This window comes from Enoplosus armatus, chromosome 9, assembly GCF_043641665.1.
Source record: "Enoplosus armatus isolate fEnoArm2 chromosome 9, fEnoArm2.hap1, whole genome shotgun sequence".
NCBI lineage: Eukaryota > Metazoa > Chordata > Actinopteri > Centrarchiformes > Enoplosidae > Enoplosus > Enoplosus armatus.
In genome coordinates, this window is record NC_092188.1 from 17,981,177 (window position 1) to 18,000,688 (window position 19,512).

Sequence of the window (19,512 nt, forward strand, 5' to 3'; positions counted from 1 at the left end):
CTCTCGCATCTGCTGTTCAACATCTTTTCCTTTTAAATCCCTGTAAACCGGCCGAGGAGTCTAGCCTACCATTTGAATGCTGCCTTTATCGATCGGCAATTGAAGCACGCAGAGTGAGAGAGAAAAGGTGGTGGTGGTGGTGGGGTGGGGGGGGGGGGGCTGTGGTGAGAGAGAGCGTCCTGTGGAAGTATGATGTGGCTGATGTGTGGGTAACAAATCACGAAGTGGGAACAGTGAGGTGTGGGTGGCAAAGAGAGGAGGAGGCACGTCTTTATGGGTAGGATGTAAATCCTGAGAAAGAAATGAACTCTGTTAATGACCGCATGTGGTTTATGTGAGAGGTGGGGTGAGGGGCGGGAGTGTTAGGTGAGATTCAGACAGGCAGCATCCCGTCCCGAAAGCTGATGAAAGAAATTCGCCTGGTAGGCAATCTCACCATAACTCTGATTTTCATTTCGGAGATCGAGCGGAGCAGTTATTGGGAGTGATGGGACTGGGCGATTTGCAATGCAAAGATGGGATGATGACGGAGCAAAGCGCAGCTCAGCTGCAGTGGGGCTCTTCTGCCATCTAGCTTTGGAAGAGTCACCGACCTCTACTTTGAAACGGAGAGGAAAAGAAAAAGGGGGAGCAGTGAAGTGAGAGGCCGTGATTGCAAATTGAATGAACATCCTCCGGTCTGTAACACATTCAGATAGGGGTTCTTGAAGAGCTGTTGGCTTCCCTTTTCCCACCAGGATAGTCTCTGGATTCTCATAGCTTGGAATAGCAAAGCAAATGAAAGTTTTTTCTGTCTGAAAGCGGTTTGAAAAGGGCTTGGATATCAGGTGAGGTTTAAATCAATTATGTGCATAACTTCGGGTTTGAATATTTCCCACTTAATGGTTGTACCTGCACTGACCTCCATAGAAATCAATATCCTGTGCCCTAGTATTGACAGGATTTATTAGCGTGAAGTCAGCGGGGTCAGTTCATGAGGAAGCCTAATAAATTAACTCCGAGCCTCGCTGTGGGTTTGAGGAGAAGCCAGAACGGCCGCTGCTTCTCAGTAACTTCCAGTGTGAGAGCTGTCCATGGTGCTGAAACCTTAAACCAGAGCGTTTGTGTGGGAACTGACTTCTGCTTTCATCATTCCCCACTAAAAAATAACTTGCATCAGAATGACATACTATTCATTTATTAATACGTGTATTTCAAACTAGTTAACTGACTGTTTGGATTTAAAAAAAACATTTGCTCCTTACCTACAATTCCACTCTAAAGTGCAAATCTGCTTTCCAGATGATCATAATTTTGCATCTTTCTGTTCTGTGTCCAAGGTTAGTTGGCTAGACATGGTAAACCTCCCCCTACCCCTGCTCTCCCTTGGGAGAATAAATGGGAGAAAACAGCTTGATGCTGCTCTAATCTTGTCTAATTATAAGACAGCAGAGAGGGCAATGGGACTGTTGTCCTTCGGCCAAATATTCAGAAAACATAATTCAACTGTGGAGGCAAAATAGTAACACATATGATATTTATAATTGTAATGCCTTGAGATTTATTTGCACTGTAAAAGCAGTAGTACTTTATGGCCTTTGTATTTTGGGAGTTACATTTTATTCTGTATTTATTGGGTCCTTGCCAGCTCAATGAAATGCATTGTAGTGCTTTGTGAAAATCTCATTTTACATGTTTCTGTGGACAGCTTGATATTAATCTAGCTCGTTCTACCTTTACAAACCGAACTGCTCCCACATTAACGATAGATTTGTGTCCTCGCTCCATTTCTCTCCAGAGTTGTTTATCTCAATGGTTTATGCAGCAGAGGCAAACCACTGCGTATCTGCCGGTGAGCAGTGGAAGGTCCCTTATTCCCTCCTGGCATCAGAATTCTTCAGGTGTCTACAGGCCCAGTGGAGGCTGCTGGGAATGGATTGAGGCACCAGCCAGCTTGTCTTTACCACTGTAATCGACAGGTGGGCCCAGGAGAGTGGGCTTCAGTCGTATTGATGCCTCTCGCCAGCTCTCGCTTGCTGCCTGATGAGCAATCAAACTGCCTCTTGCCTGATCCTCCTGTTGTTTTTGTGTGTGTGTCTCTCTCTCTCTCTCTCTCTCTCTCTCTCTCTCTCTCTCTCTCTCTCTGTGTGTATCCATGTATATGTGTTAACAGTTTCCAAATTGAACACATATACTCATGCACATGCATGCATCCTGTGTGTGTGGAGGCAAACATTAACACACTTTAGCTCATACTGAAGAAGGAATTCATGTGTTGAATGTAGTTTTATGTGTTGGCCACTGCACCAAGAAGAACAGAACCAGTTAGCTGAACAGCCAGATAATCAGCCAGTGGACTGAATAGCCAGTCACACCGTTTTCCCTTCAGGGACTCAGGCTGTTGCACTTGTGAATTTGGCCAGGAGGTTCTGATTAGCAGTGGTGTATGAGGACTGATGCCTGGGAAGGTTTTCGTGTCACACAGGTGCCAAAGGTCTTCAGTCTTCCCAGAGGGGGCCTTGTGGTAAGGGCGGGGGGGGGGGGGGGGTAGACAGGTGTCTGTGAATGTGTGTATGCTTATGGTATGCACGAGTGCATGCACATGTGCAAATAAAAAGTGTCAGATTATTTGTATATATGCAACACATGTGCCCTTCAGGGATATAAGATAAAAAGTGTGTGTATGCCTGTTTGCATGTACATGTGCTGTGATGCCTCTACGCCTTGGCATACATCTCAGTCAGTTGAAATCTTCACGCCTGGGTTACATTTTGTTTGTGTGTGTGTGTCTGTTTGTGTGCAGGGGCAAAGTGCAGCTGGTAGGGGGTTGATAGAGTAAGCGCTGGGGTCGGATTAGCTGGCTTGACTTCCCTGGAGGAATGTGTCTGAATCTGGCTTCTCTCACACACTGCTGCTAATCCACTGCTGGGTTCTGCTGCTCCATTGCTCTGGATGTGCTACCTCCAGCACCCGAAGGGGCACTGGGAAGGTGTGTGCAGGTGAAAGGGGTAGAAGGGAGATATCTGTGCATGTGAGTAAAATGGTATTGGGGGATGGGGAAGGACTAATGAGTGATGAAGGGCATTTGAGGCATAAAAATGGATGTTTCAAATAAAACTTAATAAAAGCTTATGGAGTCCAAACAAATGTCCATTTACTATTGCATATTTTTCATCATGCTTGCATGTACATGTGAGCACTATTGAGTGCACTATTTTCTGTTCTAATACATTCAGCCACCATGCTAGTGTGGATAATCTTTGGTCTGTTCCAGTGCTTGGGGATGATGGCCCGTCAGTGAATAATGACTGAAATAGAGAAAAAGAAGTGGTTTGATATAAAAAAAAAATATATGAAAAAAAAATGGGGTCAGGCTTTTCCAGGAATCAATGGCAAGGTGTAATGTAAGATGGATTTTACAATTACACAAAAGCGCACCTTCACACCATATCCTGTTGCAGGTTACATGGTGGCGTACTGACAAGAATGTGCATTGACAGTTTCACTGGCATGCCTGGCAAGATCATCGTCAGCCTGACGCTAGCACTTTAGCTCAGGGCAACGCTATGAGCTATGAGTCATGGCAAATGGTTCAGTCTGAATAAATATGGATAAAAAATGACATCAAGAACATCAAAACCATTTTTGATCAATTTTTAGCCCAAGAAAAGCTTCACTAAATATGAATTACACAATATTTCTTCTTTATTTCCCCTACACAACCTTTTGCTTACATATGAATCCATACACTTTATCTGTTTCACCTCACTCTCCTCTTTCCTAAATCTCACCGCCCTTACCTTATTACTACATGTTCACCACACGCTTCTGTCTTTTGCTCATTAGGTTCTATATAGATTTCAATGAGATCTCTGCTGACTGAGACTGCTCATGTGCTTTGTTCACACATCTGACATTAAACATTCTTAGACCTTTTATCTTCCGAGGAAAACTCTGAAACAGTAGAGACAGCAGAGGGGGAAGGAAGGAAGTGGGGAGGGCAGAACAAGGAGTTGAGAGAAAACAAGGGTTAAAGGTATTGATTGAGGGACAAACATAAAGGTGAGAGATAGAAAACAGAAGTGAGTTGAGGAGAGTGAGAGAAAGATAGGGAAGGACAAACAGGCAAAAGGAGGGCAGAGTGAGGATGAATCGAAGTTGTTGGCATTGGGGGAAAAAAGAGGAAGAGAGACAGAGGAGAGGAGCAAGGGTAAAGTATTATAATAAGCAGGCAAAAAAATAGATTTGAGGAGCACAGAAGCCAGCGCAACAAGGAAAATGTAATGAATAGTGAATCTAACTGGATACCAAATAAATGTGTTTATGAAAGAGATAACATATTTTGGGTGACACAAGCCATGGCTAATATATGGGCCGGGAAGCTTGGAAGTGTATTTCTGTATCTCTTTTTTTCTTCTATTTCCGCGAATGCTCCACAAGCTGTTTGTGCATGTTTACACGTAGGGTCAAACAATTTAAATGGGATAATTAACAAGATGGAAAGGGTTTCCATTCCAACAATAATTAGTGAAAAACTACAGACGGTTAAAAACAGAAAAAACAGTTGCTCACCAAAGTGGCTCCACTGCAGCATACCCAACTTCAAAGATGGTCTCATCATATATTGAAATGTAGAATGAACAGTCTGGTGATACACAGACTTAATCATATGAATAAAAGATCAAAGGGAGAAATTGCTGATTGAGAGAGGAGGAGGGGAGAATAAGCAAACGCTAGCCTTTTGATTCACTCCACAGAGGGGAAAAAATGAGTTAAACACCTTCTTTTTTCTTGAGAGAAAAAATGTTGTGTGCATTTGATTGTAAGTGTGGATGAGAGACTTGTAAAGTATTAAGAATGTGCTGGGGTTATTGAGTGAGAGGTTTTCTGACAGTCCACAACATAATCTGGTATTCATGACAGCCAAGGCTAATCACACAGTGAAATATCAGACTTACCTACACTGACTAAAGTGTTGCTGAGCTTAAATAGCACCTTTAAGGCAGTGCTAAACACACACACAACATTTTGAGGCAGTAAAGCAATTTAGGCATCAACTGTAAGCATCAGTTTTTTTTAATGCGTTCGTTCCATATTATCACATTTTCATCCCTGCTGAGAGAAAAAATTACCAATTTGAATTCCCTTAAAATAGTGTCTGTGTTTCTTCAGCACAACATGTGCATTCTGTTGCGTAGTGCTTCAGTCAACGTGACTGGAATAGCTGCATTATTTGTACATGTTGTCAGTATCTCACTGCCAAGCAAAAAAAAAAAAAGATGAGTCACATGAGGTGCTGTGCACTTGAACACGAGTAAAAAGAGGCAGATTGCTGGTTTTATTTTTTAAAGCAAGCATTACTTTTTTTGCAGAGCATGGTGCAAGGCTGAGGCAAATCAAGTATCCTGCTAAGCAGTTTAGCAATTCCTACAACACTTATTGTTGCTCCCAAGGTGAAATGTCTGTCAGAGCAGCTCACTACATTCCCTGTAGGTCACTGACTTACCTGAGGCTCAGGCTCCAAGCACTTCCTGTTTCAAGTGATGGTTCAAGGGTATCCTCGTGGCAACACAGCCTTGCATACCATCCATTCCTCACCTGTCATTGCCTTTGTCTCACCCACCTTCATTGTGACTCGGCTTCTGTGCAGGAATGAAAATAATCAATAGCTCGGTTAAATTACACCATAAAAAAATGTTTCTTTGCCTTCAGCAAGAAACATAGTGTGATATTGCATCAGCTTATTTTGAACATCAATAATTCTGCTTACCAGATTTCTTCATCAGAGGGAATTAAAAACGTACATATCCATGGGTAACAAATTTATGTACCATGAAATGAAAGTGAAGTGGTCTAAAAGCAGGTTAATATCGTAGTCGGGCAAGTAAGGATTTTTATGATAAAAGGTCTCAGAACAAAACATCAATACTTTCATAGTCTGTGCAAGAACACATGGTGCAAAAGGTCTTTTTTCTATGTAGAGTATGCCTTTGAACCCTCTTACACCAGGGCTACTACAGCACCTGATCTCTGGCCGTGCAAAATGCTCCTTCTCACTATTAATGTATAGGCAAATTCATTTGAATTGAAAAGGTGGGTAAAAGAAATAAATAGTAAAATAATACAAAAGAGCAGGTTGTGGAGTAAGAGAAAAAGGAACTAATCCATTTTTCTATTGAAAATGAGGCCCATTTTGCCCAGACGCTACTGTAAGAGCTGAACAGAGGTGAAAATGGGTGGGTTGAGCTAGTGGGTTAGATGTCTCATCGCTCATATCTACACAAAGACATTAATGTGATCACACATTTTTATCTAATTTCCTGCATCTGTGATAGAAGAGAGCACAGAGAGAATGAGATAGGAAAGGCAGGTTACTGTAGGTCAGAAAGTTAGATTTTTGCTGTGTCAGATGGGTAAAGATATCGCAATTATGCCTCGAAATGAAATTAGATACATGTGCGACTTTAGTTTTATATACAATATGAATTCATTAACTAATTCTAGGGCTGATTTACTGTGCGAAGTAGTTTCTAATGTCATGTAATAATATTTGTATTACAATGAAATGAACTTAAGGCAAATGTTTGCTCAAGTGGGATTTTCAGATGTCGCAGAGCAGATGTATAGTGATTTGATCAGAGGTGAGGGATGACTCTCCCTGATCTAGCATCAGACGCATATATATATATATATATATATATATATATATATATATATATATATATATATATATATATATATACTGTACACAAACCTGTTGAGTCAAGCTGTGTCTAGTTTTCCAGCAGATTGTGTTGGTTAGGTAAATTTAGAAACTATAACTGGGACATTTTGCAATGATACAAATCATCTGTGCCTGAATTCCAACAGGTGGCGGCTGAACATGTTCTGGTGAAATGGCCAAAAGAGACCAAAAAAGGCTCTGCAGCCTTGTTATGTGCATCTATTTTTTTCTGTGGTACATCTTGCCTCCATAGGATTTATGTTGCCTCATACTTAGGGCAAATTGTGCCAAAAAAATGGGTCATATTTCTAAAACTGCTTTAAATTCATGTTTTTGTGTTACTTTCCATGGATGCCCAGCAACCTTAATTAAACACAGCAGTTATTATCTGAGGTGAATACACATTTATTTTGCTGTTCCAGCATAAAATGTGAAAAAGCGGATGCATTTACCCTGTTCTCCCCATATGGCTTTGAACATAAACATCTGTTTATTGCATTGGAAATTGCAATCCAAAGGCATGATTTGGCATCCAAAGCCTTACTTTTGCATTTTACATGTTAGTATTTAGATTATATTTTTACCCAGGGTGACTTAAAGTGAAAATAACAGTGTAATCAGCCTCAATTCTCATATCCTCATAAGAACAAGCATCCAAACTTAAGGAGTGCAAAGGTTGGGCCTTTTTGGTTCTAACAATACCCGCATGACCACAAAATGATTCTGTTGGCTTGAAATGGTAGGAAAAGAAATAGAATAAGTGCCGGACAGAGAGACGGAGGGGATATTTTGAGAGAGCAATTAGAGCCAGAAGAGGAGAGATGATATGATTCAGAGAGGAAAGTGATGTGAAGTTTTCAGCCTGAAGTGGGAGACACACTTTATCACTCTTTTCCCCTCTGACAGGAAATTTTAAAAACTTCCTTTTGTTTAAGGACATTGTTTGGGCCCTCCTGAATCTAAGATTAAGCTCACTGCAAGAATCCCAATCAATGGAAAGGTACAACAGGCATGCAGCTGGGATTGTTTTTGGTTGTATTGAAATAAAGCTCGCATTTGATTGTGGAGTGTGATTGAATTCCATTTTAATGCAATTTAACCGGGTGCTCTGAAACGTCTACATTTTTGGTTTTGCCTTTGCTTAAATGCCAAATTGCAGCAATCAAGACCGGATCTCCACGCTCCCACTGTGATTGCCCTTTAAAAGACCAATTAGACTTGTTGTGTTTGATGATTAAATACCTGTGTGGAGCTGCCTGATATATTTGTCTTGGATTTCATCTTTGTCTGTGCCAAAGAGCCAAGAGGGAGCCAACTTCCCAGAACCGCTGGAGAGAAGGGAAGTGCAGGAAAAGGTGTGGCTTCGAGCCTCGAGCTCTCTCACTCTTTTCCTCCTCCACAGTTACCAAGAAACAACAAATGAATAGCTGCTTTACTTGTAGGAACAAATCAGGAAATATTACAGTAAAAGACGTAAATAGTTACATTTATGAGAGCACACATAGTATGAGCTTAATATGACAGTTAAACAGGGAAATGCAGTAATTGAAAACAAGGCTCCTGGGAGACATGCTACATTTATCTGAAAAGAAACTGAGGAGGGTCTTTACAGACGTGAGCTTGAGAGAACGTGAGATTGTGAACCAAATATTCGAGCCCAATTGGGTGAGGCACGACACAGGACACACAGAATAGGTTTCGCAGACGAATTTGCTGAATTTGACAGTTTCAGGCTGGTATTCCAGACTGACGTGCCCAGTGATGGAAGTGAAAACACTTCTCCTAAACTAGAAAAATCCCCACTCACATCTGGATCTCTTTCTTCCCATTATTGTCCTAATTGAGCTTAACTTCAGTTTATGATCACTCTAGGCCGCCTTGTTTTTGTGTTTTTGGCTTTTCTTGTGTTTCCTCCAAGATTTCCTTCAAATCTCATCGAGAAAAATAAGCAGTGTGTGTTTTGTGCCTCCTCATTTTTTTTTGAAAATCCTCTATTTATTGTGGTTTGCTGACTGCTGTTGTTATTTTACATCATGTCTCTATCTAGTTTTGCTCCTTACTGTTCACGTCCACCTGAATATCTTCAATACCCCAATTCCTTTTGCTTCTTCGTTGTGCCATCGCTGTGAATAAACTGATCCATCCCCATCATTCCTACAAACAAGACATTGCAGAAATGTATCCCGATGAAAAAATGAATCATGACGACTATTTTACAGATAACTCAGATAACACATAAAAAAAGAACATGCCACATCATAGCTGAGCACACTAGTGACTAACATACATTTATAAATCAGTCACAAAGTTGGAAGTGCACACATATTTTGAATGTGGTGTATTTTGTTATAATGTATACACTGTGCATCAAGAGTCAACGGTTTGAAGTATTTGACTTACAAAATGACAACTTCCTAGGATGTGGGATATTGACATGTTTTTCAGTTAAAAAGGAAAAAAAAAAGATTTTTTGAAGTTTTTGAAAATAACCTGTACAATATATACTGTATGTTTTGTCACATTTGTTATGGTCTTTTGTTCTGAGACAGATGTAAATGAATACATTACAGTGCATAGCCAGACAGAGGTTCTCTATATGATTGTCTCACAACACCTCTATGGATCATATGAAATTGTGCACTCCATTTTTCAGTTTTATTCTCCAGCTTCACTTGAACTAATGCAACCAGTAAATCCTGTCAGTTGTGAATGAGTGTTAGTTGTAAACCCCTTTGCATTTATACAGTAAAATCTGTATCAGTGGCAGAACATCTGGGCATTTTACAAATGAATTTGTATTTGTACAAAGTACAGTGTGTGCACATCTGAGAGAAAATGATTTTGGAGCAGTACGTTTCTAATTTATTTTTTCCAAATTTTCTTCTTATGGAAACACAACTCAACACTTACACCTTACGTTCATTACAGCAGCCTCACAATTCCTAAGTTACTAACAAGATGTGAAATTCACACACTCACACATATTTTTGCTGCGACTGCTGCAGTAAAAACACATTCATGCATACATATTGCTACAAATAATACCTAAATATCAGAGCATGTCGGAGAAGAGTGAAAACCATTTCAGCACATGCTGATGGAGGAGAATATTGTGGTCTGTAATGAAATGAAAAAGAGGCTTGAAGCTGAGCTGGCTGCCATTAGCCAGTCATGGAAAAAGCTTCGTTCAAGACAATTCCTGTGCTGCTGTGAACGAATAGCAACTAAAATGTTTCATCATGTTCATTTTTGGGCAGGTGTGACTGAAGCAGCATGCTGCAACATTTTGGTGGCAAACAGCAGGTTGGGGATGGGTCTGTGTAGTTTGAGCAAGAGCCTTGATTGAGGTTAGATTTCCCCAGGATTGAACACAGAGCTGCTATTTTAAAGGCATCTGGCACCTTTCCTGTCAGCAAAGATTTGTTGATGCATGTGGAGATGAACTGAGACAAGATGGGGAACAGGATTTAAAGAGAGGTGTAGGTACTGGGCCGAGGGAGAAAATGGAGCAGTTAGAATTAGGTATGATGGCTTGCAGAGCCAAGCTGTGACCTCAGTGAAGGGTTGACGTGGTGGTGGATCCAGCAGCTGGGGCTGCCATTTATAGCTGGTACATTTCTGATTACTCAAATGTACATAATACATAATGCAGGACTGGCGGTCTGGAGTCTTCATTCAGCAGGGTTAATCAGGGTCTATTTCTCACTGAGAGTAAGGGTAACGTTGAAGAGATTCTATTGGAGTTTTCTTTTAAACAAACAGGAGTTACATTCAGTGTTACTCACTAAAACTCCTTCTGTGTATCCTTGAGCTCTAAGAAATGTCTTGAATGTATTTCCTTCCTCATTAATAAAGCTGATGTTTAAGTATTTTGAATATATTTGTTTTCATCCATGTTATTAGCAAGCAGTCTTCTTCCCTGTGTGCATATCTAGGTGTGTTACCTATATCTGTAAATCAGTGGACTAGTGTGAAACTACTGCCAGGAATGTGTATCATTTGCATGCAAAAGTATTTGCAATTTTCATCATATTTGGATGTTGTTACATTTACATACAGACTGGGTATACCCCACCTCTCGCCCAATGTCAGCTGGGATTGGCTCCAGCCTAATTATAGAAAAAAAATGGATGGATGTTAAACCTGTATTTACAAACTGCTCGTCATGTGTGAACTTTAATTTCAGCCAGTCACATGCTTGCTAAGTTAGTGGTGTGGCATTTAACACTAGCCTTAGCTAACAAGTTAGTAATTTAATGCAAATAAGACAACCTAGGATCATTAGCGATCTAGCTAGCTAGCTAGCCATAATATGATCATTATACTTTAAAAAGGGTTAATATGTGGGATGAAGATAAACAAAAAACAGTTTCTAGAAAGTTAACAATGAATGCCAATTGAATATTTATCTCCTGGCACTGGGGATGCTTTAGCCCCAAAATAAACCATAGTTGTTTATCAATTAAGCACAAAAACAGAAACACTTGGCTTGAATAACAGAACATCATCTGCATATAAGGCCTTTTTTATTGTATGACTGAAGAGAGTGTTAATCTTTCTTTGATCATAATCAGTCATGCAGTGGAATGAGTGAACAGCATTCAAGGCAGCCGAGTAGGTGGACTAATACTCTTTATGAAATTATGGGTTGGATACACACACACACACTCTCTCTCTCTCTCTCTACACGCAAACACACACACACTCATGCACATGGCCATTTTGTTCTCTCTTTCTTTCTCCTTTCCCTTCTTCTCCTCCCTGCCTCCTCCTGAGCTCAACAACAGAAGGCGGCTTATTGAACAGAGCTCTGGGGCGGGAACACATTCCATCATTTCAAAATGAAACAAGTCTCATTTTTCTCTTTCCTCTCTCTTGTCGCCTTTCTCTCTTGTCGCCTTTCTCTCCATCCAACTCCAGTTCTCGAGCCTCCCTCCGTTCCTCTCTCTAGCTCTTCCTTTCTTTCATCCCCTCTCTGATTTATATCATATTGTCTCTTTCTACTCTCTCTTTCTTCTTCCCTCCTGTCTCCTCTGTCTGTGGACCAGGTAATTCCCTCTGCATCCTCCTCTGGGCAAAGGAGATGACCCACTGCTTCCTAATTACCTCTGCACTCTCCTATTCTTCCACCATTATTCTATTAGTATCTACTACATAATAATCATCAGGGTGGAAATTGGATGTAATAGCTTAGAGCAGAATGTGGTATGAACAAGGATGCAGGAGACAATTAAATGGCCTTGGTTTCCCAAAGCAATTCAGTCAAGTTCATGTTAAATAGATGGGCTCAAATGGAAGAATTATTAATGTTATTCACAACAAGTGTAGGTAATTTTCTATACTGTAGTTCTAAATCATCTCCTGCTTTGTATGTATATAGTGACTGGTGTGAAGGAGGGTATCCCATAATAAAGGGAACCGCCATTGTTCCTGTTTAATGTGACAGATTTCATATTATCAAAGTCGAGATGAAATGAAAAATCCTCAAATCCCATTTACAGGTTTCTCTGAGAAGGAATGACTAACTGCCCCCCCCCCCCTTTGGCCACTTTGCTTTGTTGAGTTCATCATGGTCACATGCCATTCCAGTGCTGACCTTGATGATGTTACTGCCAGTGGTGATCAAGCTGGCTTTAGTGGAAGTTTTCTTATTAGGGTTACTCTGTGTTTTCTTTATGCTTCACATTGTAATAAACTACCTGTCCTCCCTAAAAGGAGAGTCTCTTTCTTTGACTTTTCCTACTTTTCTTCCTGATGAGGTTTTTCCTTGTTTGGGCTGCAGGTGTAATCTTCATATTCAAACGTTGTTCCCATGTATTGCTTTTTTATGTACTTTGAGAAGGAAAAGCACACAATTAAACTTGATTTGACAAAAGAAAGTGTTTGGTGACACCGCTCCCACTTGGAGCCCCTTGGCTCACTACATTCACTCTTTGAGGGAGTATTTTCTCCAAAGTGCCCTGCAGTAGGTGACGTGTATGAATATTTAATGGTTGGACTTGAACCCATAACACTTCCTGTGGCTGCATTTACATGCATGGAGCAACACAGTTATTTGCCATATTCTGGTTAACATCTTGTTCATGTTAAGCGGTGCATCTCCACCTTTGATAAACTGTCACTTTTCTGTCATGAATAAACCAGATTGGGGAACATTAGTGTCCACTTGTGGTGACTGTCACATGGATGAACAGTTCACCAGCAAAAGCATTAAAAAGAGGAGCTTCCTGACTTTCCTACTGACATTCATTGTAATACAGGTGAAAGTAATATCCAAGAACAAAGAACAAAAGCTACAGTAGTACAGCTGTGTTTTTTGTTGATATCAATATGTAAACAGAACGCTGTCAGAGAGTCAGAGTCAGAGAGTTTGCACAGACGGCAAAATCCAAAAGCACAAGATTTACATTTAGTATCGCTCTGTGCCAGGCATCTTAACTGTGTCTAAGTCTGAGCTTTAACAGTTTAATCTGGTGTGTGCTGTGTTAAACCAACTGCAGGCAGTTCTGTTTGCATGTAAGTTTAGTCACTGATGTTATCATACTGTTACTCTTGCAATATTCCTCAACAGTAGCATTTACAATGTTTTTTGGAAGATGTGTTTCATGTCAGCTATCATTTTAGAAACGGCCACTATAATAAACATATAAAGATTTTAATAGCAAAGTAGAAGTGTTTATATATACTCTAATATCAAACAGACACAAGCTAATATACAAACATATGAAGACACAAAGCATTTGTCTGAAGAGCACATCATAATTTCATTAGCATTACAAAGGCACAGAGGTCCCCTCCTGCTGAGCACTTCATATAATTCATCGCAGTCTGCACTTTATGGTACAGTTATTAGACAGGTTGCGGCATGATATGATGTAATACAACTTCAAAAATCAAAAAGGTAGCATGTAGGGCAAGGTTTTAATACAGCAAATAATTAGAATGTCACTATGTGGAGTTTCAGCCTCAATTCTGTTATCGCAATGTGCCGAAGACATGTGAAACTCAGATACAGAAGTTCCCAAAGCACCACTGAACACAACTTTTGTCGCCAGGTGGGAAGCCAGTGTGGGATCACATTTTTGTTGCTACTCGACTGTTTTGGTTGGGGGGTGAGATCTGTGGAGATAATATGAATCTCCACACTTGTGACACCCATAAGATGATAAATGGAAGACATGGAAGATGAATCCAAACTCGGTGGCCCCATTTATTCCAATTAGTGCTGCTCACCCAGCACACAGTTTTCAAACTTTATATATTTATTTATTATATATACTAAATTCCTGTGCACCTTCTCCGTGGAGACTATCTGCGTGCAGGCTTTTTGGTGTCTTTTAAATAAATATTACATTGAACAGTACAACTTTATTTGTATTTAATAAAAAAAAGTATTTAATAGTAACTAACATTTGTAATAATTGACATATTAAAATACAATATATTAAATACAAATTACATTTTACTCTTGTTGGTTGACAGGTTTCACAATGAATATTGGATATTGTACTGTAGGAAAGGTTGAAATAAGTCTAAAATTGAGCAGAACAATGGCATTTACTCAGCCAGTACTGGGCATGTCTGATGAATCTTTGCAATTTCAATGCAGGCAACATTCAAGATTGACATAACACTCACAACAACAACGGCAACATTGTATTTTAATATCTAACACACTAAAAAATGATTACACGGTACATTTCAATATCTTCAGATTAGTGTATAATGGCCTTTTCTGAAGCATCAGAAATATCTTCATGGCACAGTAATCTGCTTTTCTTTGCCACAGCCATTAGAAATTGATATGAATTGATATTGACTCCCCTTAATCCTTTGTCACGGCTCTCCTCTACAGTAGCCACGCTGCAGGCTGCTGCTAAAATAAGTCTGATGGAGACCTCCAAGCTGCAATTTGTTCAGTCCATGCTGTTCATGTACACAGTGATTCTCACTGAGCACTTTTCCTGTCTTACTGAATGTGCTACCTGGAGAAAGGCTCAGGACAGATACCATAAACACTGAGCCTGCTTGCAAGCAAATAGACACTCATCATGACTCCCACACACACAACCACAAGAAGCCCACTCAGTGTGTGTCATTCACACAGGACATTTCATTTTCCAATGCCTTTTCGGCATAATACATTTTTTCATGTTATCCTGGTTGACAAGGGAAAGCAGACTTCCTAAATATGCAGAATTAGTAAAACCACCTTCTCATGACAGTCCCTTGTTTGAATATGAATCAAGGATAGATGGCGTCATATGTTGTACAGATTGAGAGGCCATATTGTTGTTTTATTTGCACTCATGTCTGCATGTGTATGTACAAGAGCACTTTGATATTAATTAGCTTTACAAGAACCATTTACTGCACTGACTCCTGCACCTGTTCAAAGAGAGCTGAGGAGAGTACGAGGGGGAGAAAAAGTTGAAAGAGGTGTTAAAAAGAAATTGGAGTGAGAGGGAGGGGGAGAAACAGGAAAGCGGGAGAAAGGCAGGCAGAGACAGAGCGATAGAAAGTGGGGAAGTGAGAGCAAGCCAGTGGGAGAAGAAGCACCAGCAGAATTTCAAGTTGCGCTCATGGCAATGCTCTCACACCTTGACCTCTAGTATTCCTGCCTGGGAATATCTCAAGGCCTGCCAGACGTTGTTCAGGGCTGTGTAATTCACTTTGGAGCTGGGAGATAAAAAGCAAAAACAAATCCAATGGAAGAATCCACTCCTTTCCCTTTTATTTTATTTGTAGTCACAGTGGAGCAGATGAAAACACAGCTGTGTCCACTGTTGATAGATAATGGACAAAAGTTTCCTCCTGTGGTATTTTTACTGCAGCCCTGACAAGAAGGTAGGAGGGATATGCTCATAAATGGACATTTTCCTCCCACTTCAACTCGTTGAAAGGAGCATTACACACATCTACCAGCATACAGAGGACACTCAGCAGACTATTAATAGATTTTTTTCCTCTTTGTGTTTGAAAGAAACTAGCACATATTCAGTGAGCCGCTGTCTGAAACAGCCCTTCTCTACCTGAGCTGGCAGGAGCAGATGCTTCATTGTACGCAGAGAATCAGTGAAATAAATCTCCTCTGTAAATAGCTTCCAGACTCTGAGAGACAGATTATTGCTAAGATCAAAAGAGGACCGTCTTCCAAGTGAAACAACAGCACCTCAAATATGCTCGTTAGTCTCAGACAGTTGAGCCGAACATACCTTTTGCTCAGTATAGTTTAGTACGATAGATAGTACGGCTTTGCATAGGCGCTGTACAAACATGGGACATGACTGCATTTTGATAGAGAAAAATTACAAACAAGCAAGCTGTTCTTTAAGCAATTTCCACTGTTTGGCTTATAAAGCTGTAAAGTATCACAGCAGTCTCTGCCAAACATGTCACTACACCTGTGTAATAAATAAGAGCCCATTAAAAAAAATATACAATTAGGTTGTTGGAAGCATCTAACACCTGCTGTGGTTTACTATGGATCACTTTGATTTGAGTAGGTATAAACAAATTAAGTCTTTTCTGAAATAACTGCAGCAGTGATCATTATGAGAGAGATAACATGCTTCTGGCAATCCTTTATTACATTTTCCTGCCAGTGATCACATAGCAAGCTAGCTGGAATGACAAAACACATCATGCCTGCAGTTTGTGTCACCTGCATGGCAGTAGCTGGGACTCTGATGTTTAAACTGTTGAGGCAACACATGTGCACACAAATAAGCTAATAAGCACTATCAATCCACGATTACTGAGTCACATTCTACTAATGATATTCTGATGAGTCCTTCCCTCTTATTGCGCCTATTTTTGCACAAGAACAAATATGCTGAAGTTCTGAATTAATGAAGCTCTACACTGTCTGTAACCCCAGAGAAAAGGTAAACAATAGTGTTTTCACTGACTTGATAATATAGGCTACAGTTTATATGCAAAAACAAATCACTTGCAATTTAAAAAAATACATTATGGAACTCATCTGACAATCTAATTACAATAATGCAGCCAAATGTCTTTTTATTGCTTTAATGGCTCTCATTTACATTGTAACAAGATTCTGGATTCCAGTACCGCCTGCCTCCGCAGCCCAACCAAAGACGCCAAACACTGGATGATTTTGGCAGTTAAACACCCTTCCTCCTCAGCTGATACGTGCTGCTTCAGGGTATAGAAGACAGAGATCTAACAACACTGTAATAGTTGCAGATTTACAGAAGCAAACACACTAACATTATGGAAGAATGAAGCTTGGATTATTAGTAGAAGAGTCATTAATGTGATCTTTCATCTAATCAGGCTCAGCATACGCAAGCTAAATGTGGCGAAAAAGGTAGGACTAAATGCAGGAAAACAAGTGCATTATGTTCCCCCTCTCCACTGTGGATCTTGAAATGACAGAGTGGTGGTGGTGGGGGGGGGGGGGGGGGGGGGGGGTTTGGCATAATGGTGACCTCCGAGTAAGCACTTGTTAAGAATAATTGGAGTGGAGTGGACTGAGAAGCATGGTGAAAACCTGGGTGCCTTCTAATGAATCATCTACATGAGTGGCTGCAGCAGAGCAGGTACCTGCTTCACAGTGATGTGAATGTCTGCTGGCTTCTTATTTGTGTGAAGTGCAAATGGCATGTTGTTAGAGCAAGTTGTTTTCAGGCCATAGGGGCAAAAATTCTCATTATTAACCTGCTGATATTAAGACTTATTAAAGGTGTTTCATTAAATGTGAAAAGGCATAAGATGTAACAATCAGTGTGATACTGGGATGTAAACATAAAGCTTTTCTAAAAGGTGATTCATGCTGTTTTCTGCTCATTGTATATTTGTTAAATAAAAGTTGTGACTTCTTAAAAAGCATTTTCTCCTTGGCTTTCCAACATTGTTACAGCTGTTGCTGTATTTACCCCCTTTGTGAAAGCAGCAATTGAGTGCAATTACAGTTATTTGTGTATCTGTCTTGACTCCTGCATTGTGGCACAATGACATTCATCCACATAATATTTGGTTCTGCATGCTCGGCGAGCTAACCGCTAACACGCTAGCCAGCCAGGGACCTGCGCTAGTCAATCCCAAAATCTCTCTGAGCTTCATCTTATTTTCTCTGTATTGCACCTTTGGCATTGTGTTCAAGCTAACAAGCTTGCTAATTGCTAACTAACTGTCAGTTAGCAAGCTTGTTAGCTCAACAGTTCACACAGTTTATTATAAAGATGTATTTGTATTAAAACCTCCTGTCTCGTCTTTTGTAGAGCAGTCCTCTGACAGAGGAGGATAAAATAAGTGGATGCTGGAACACAACTAATGAGCTACGATAGTTTCCTCCAGTTTGGACTTGCTTGCTCTCCATTTTCTCAAAAGTCAACACTGTTATCAAGATGCAAAAATGTTTGCTGTTTTTAAAGCTGGTTTAACCAGGCCTTCACAGCTAAGATCTGCAAAGCTTCAACACAGTAAAGAGATGTAGTATATTTCCTTGATAGCGGCCACATAGCAGCTTATCAAATGTAACTTCTGTTTTTCTCGATAGTTAATAAATAATTTACTAATGCTTTACAGATCAGTTATAAATATAGGTTGCCAGGTTGTGAAAATCCTTTTGATCAGCGTTTCCATTTTAGATTAGATATGTTGGTAATCCAGTGGGAAATGCTAAATAAGTGGTTAATTCTGGTTAATTATTGGTTCCGATCCTCTGCAGAGGTTTTCTGAAAGGTGAGTGATCAAACGGTCCAGTCAGTCAATTTTTCCAAATCTGGCCACCCAAATGTTTTTCTTATTGATGGCTTATGATTCATCTATAAAGGTTTACTAAATATTTATTAACCATTAATAAAGCCATAAATTACTATTTATAAATCTTAAAGTATTAGTGTTCCTTTTTCTAAGGTGGTACTATAAAAATACTTTATTCATACTGATCTTTACCTGTTATATCCCCCCACTAAAGACACTGCTCGGTTGGTGCCCTGCCTCCAACTGTTGCCTGTTTACGGTGGCTCTTATACATTTGACCCACCAAGACATGCCCTGCTGGCAGGGTGTCAGGCCCTGACCTGAGCAAACATGGGACTACTAGTGCATATCTCCATCTGTGTGACAGCACCATTCATGACAGCCTGACTCCATCTTCCAATAAGGAGCAATCAACCCCTATCTCAATCCTGCCCGACTGTCTGTGGAGTCTCATCATTGTGTCAATGGACTGTGCTGCTCCCACATGATTACAGGTGTGACCTTAGCCATCTCTGCCCAAGTATGAGGCGGTTATCGACTTTCCTCATCCAAACCATAATTGCATGATTCAGCAATGTCCTCAAGTGCAAACGCAGCGAGCTGTGTAGCAATGAATATTTTCGTGGTCTCCTCGGCGCGAGCATGATGGTCTCACAGCAGGGATAGTGTCATCACTGAACTAAAGCATTTGATTAAACCCAGAATACGTCCAATTTGCTATTGACTCCTCTCACTTAAAGCGCTTGGAATATTGACTTGCAAACAACGTCGGGGCATCTGAGCATCAAATTATCCTGGCTGACTGGTAAAGATGAGAAACATTGTGAAATACAATATATTTGACACATGCACAAGAGCATAACTTGTGAGGATGTGATGAAATCCTGTGAAATCTATCATATCATCACAGGCCAGCTTTTTCAAGCACATGTATGAAAATGCCATCAGGTCAATATCTTTCAAGTGTTTAAGGCTACATCTCATGACCGATGTTGTTGACATATGGACATATTTTCTCTTGCAAAAGGAACTTATTAGTAATGCGATTCAAGAAACTCTCAACTGCTGTGTGCTGC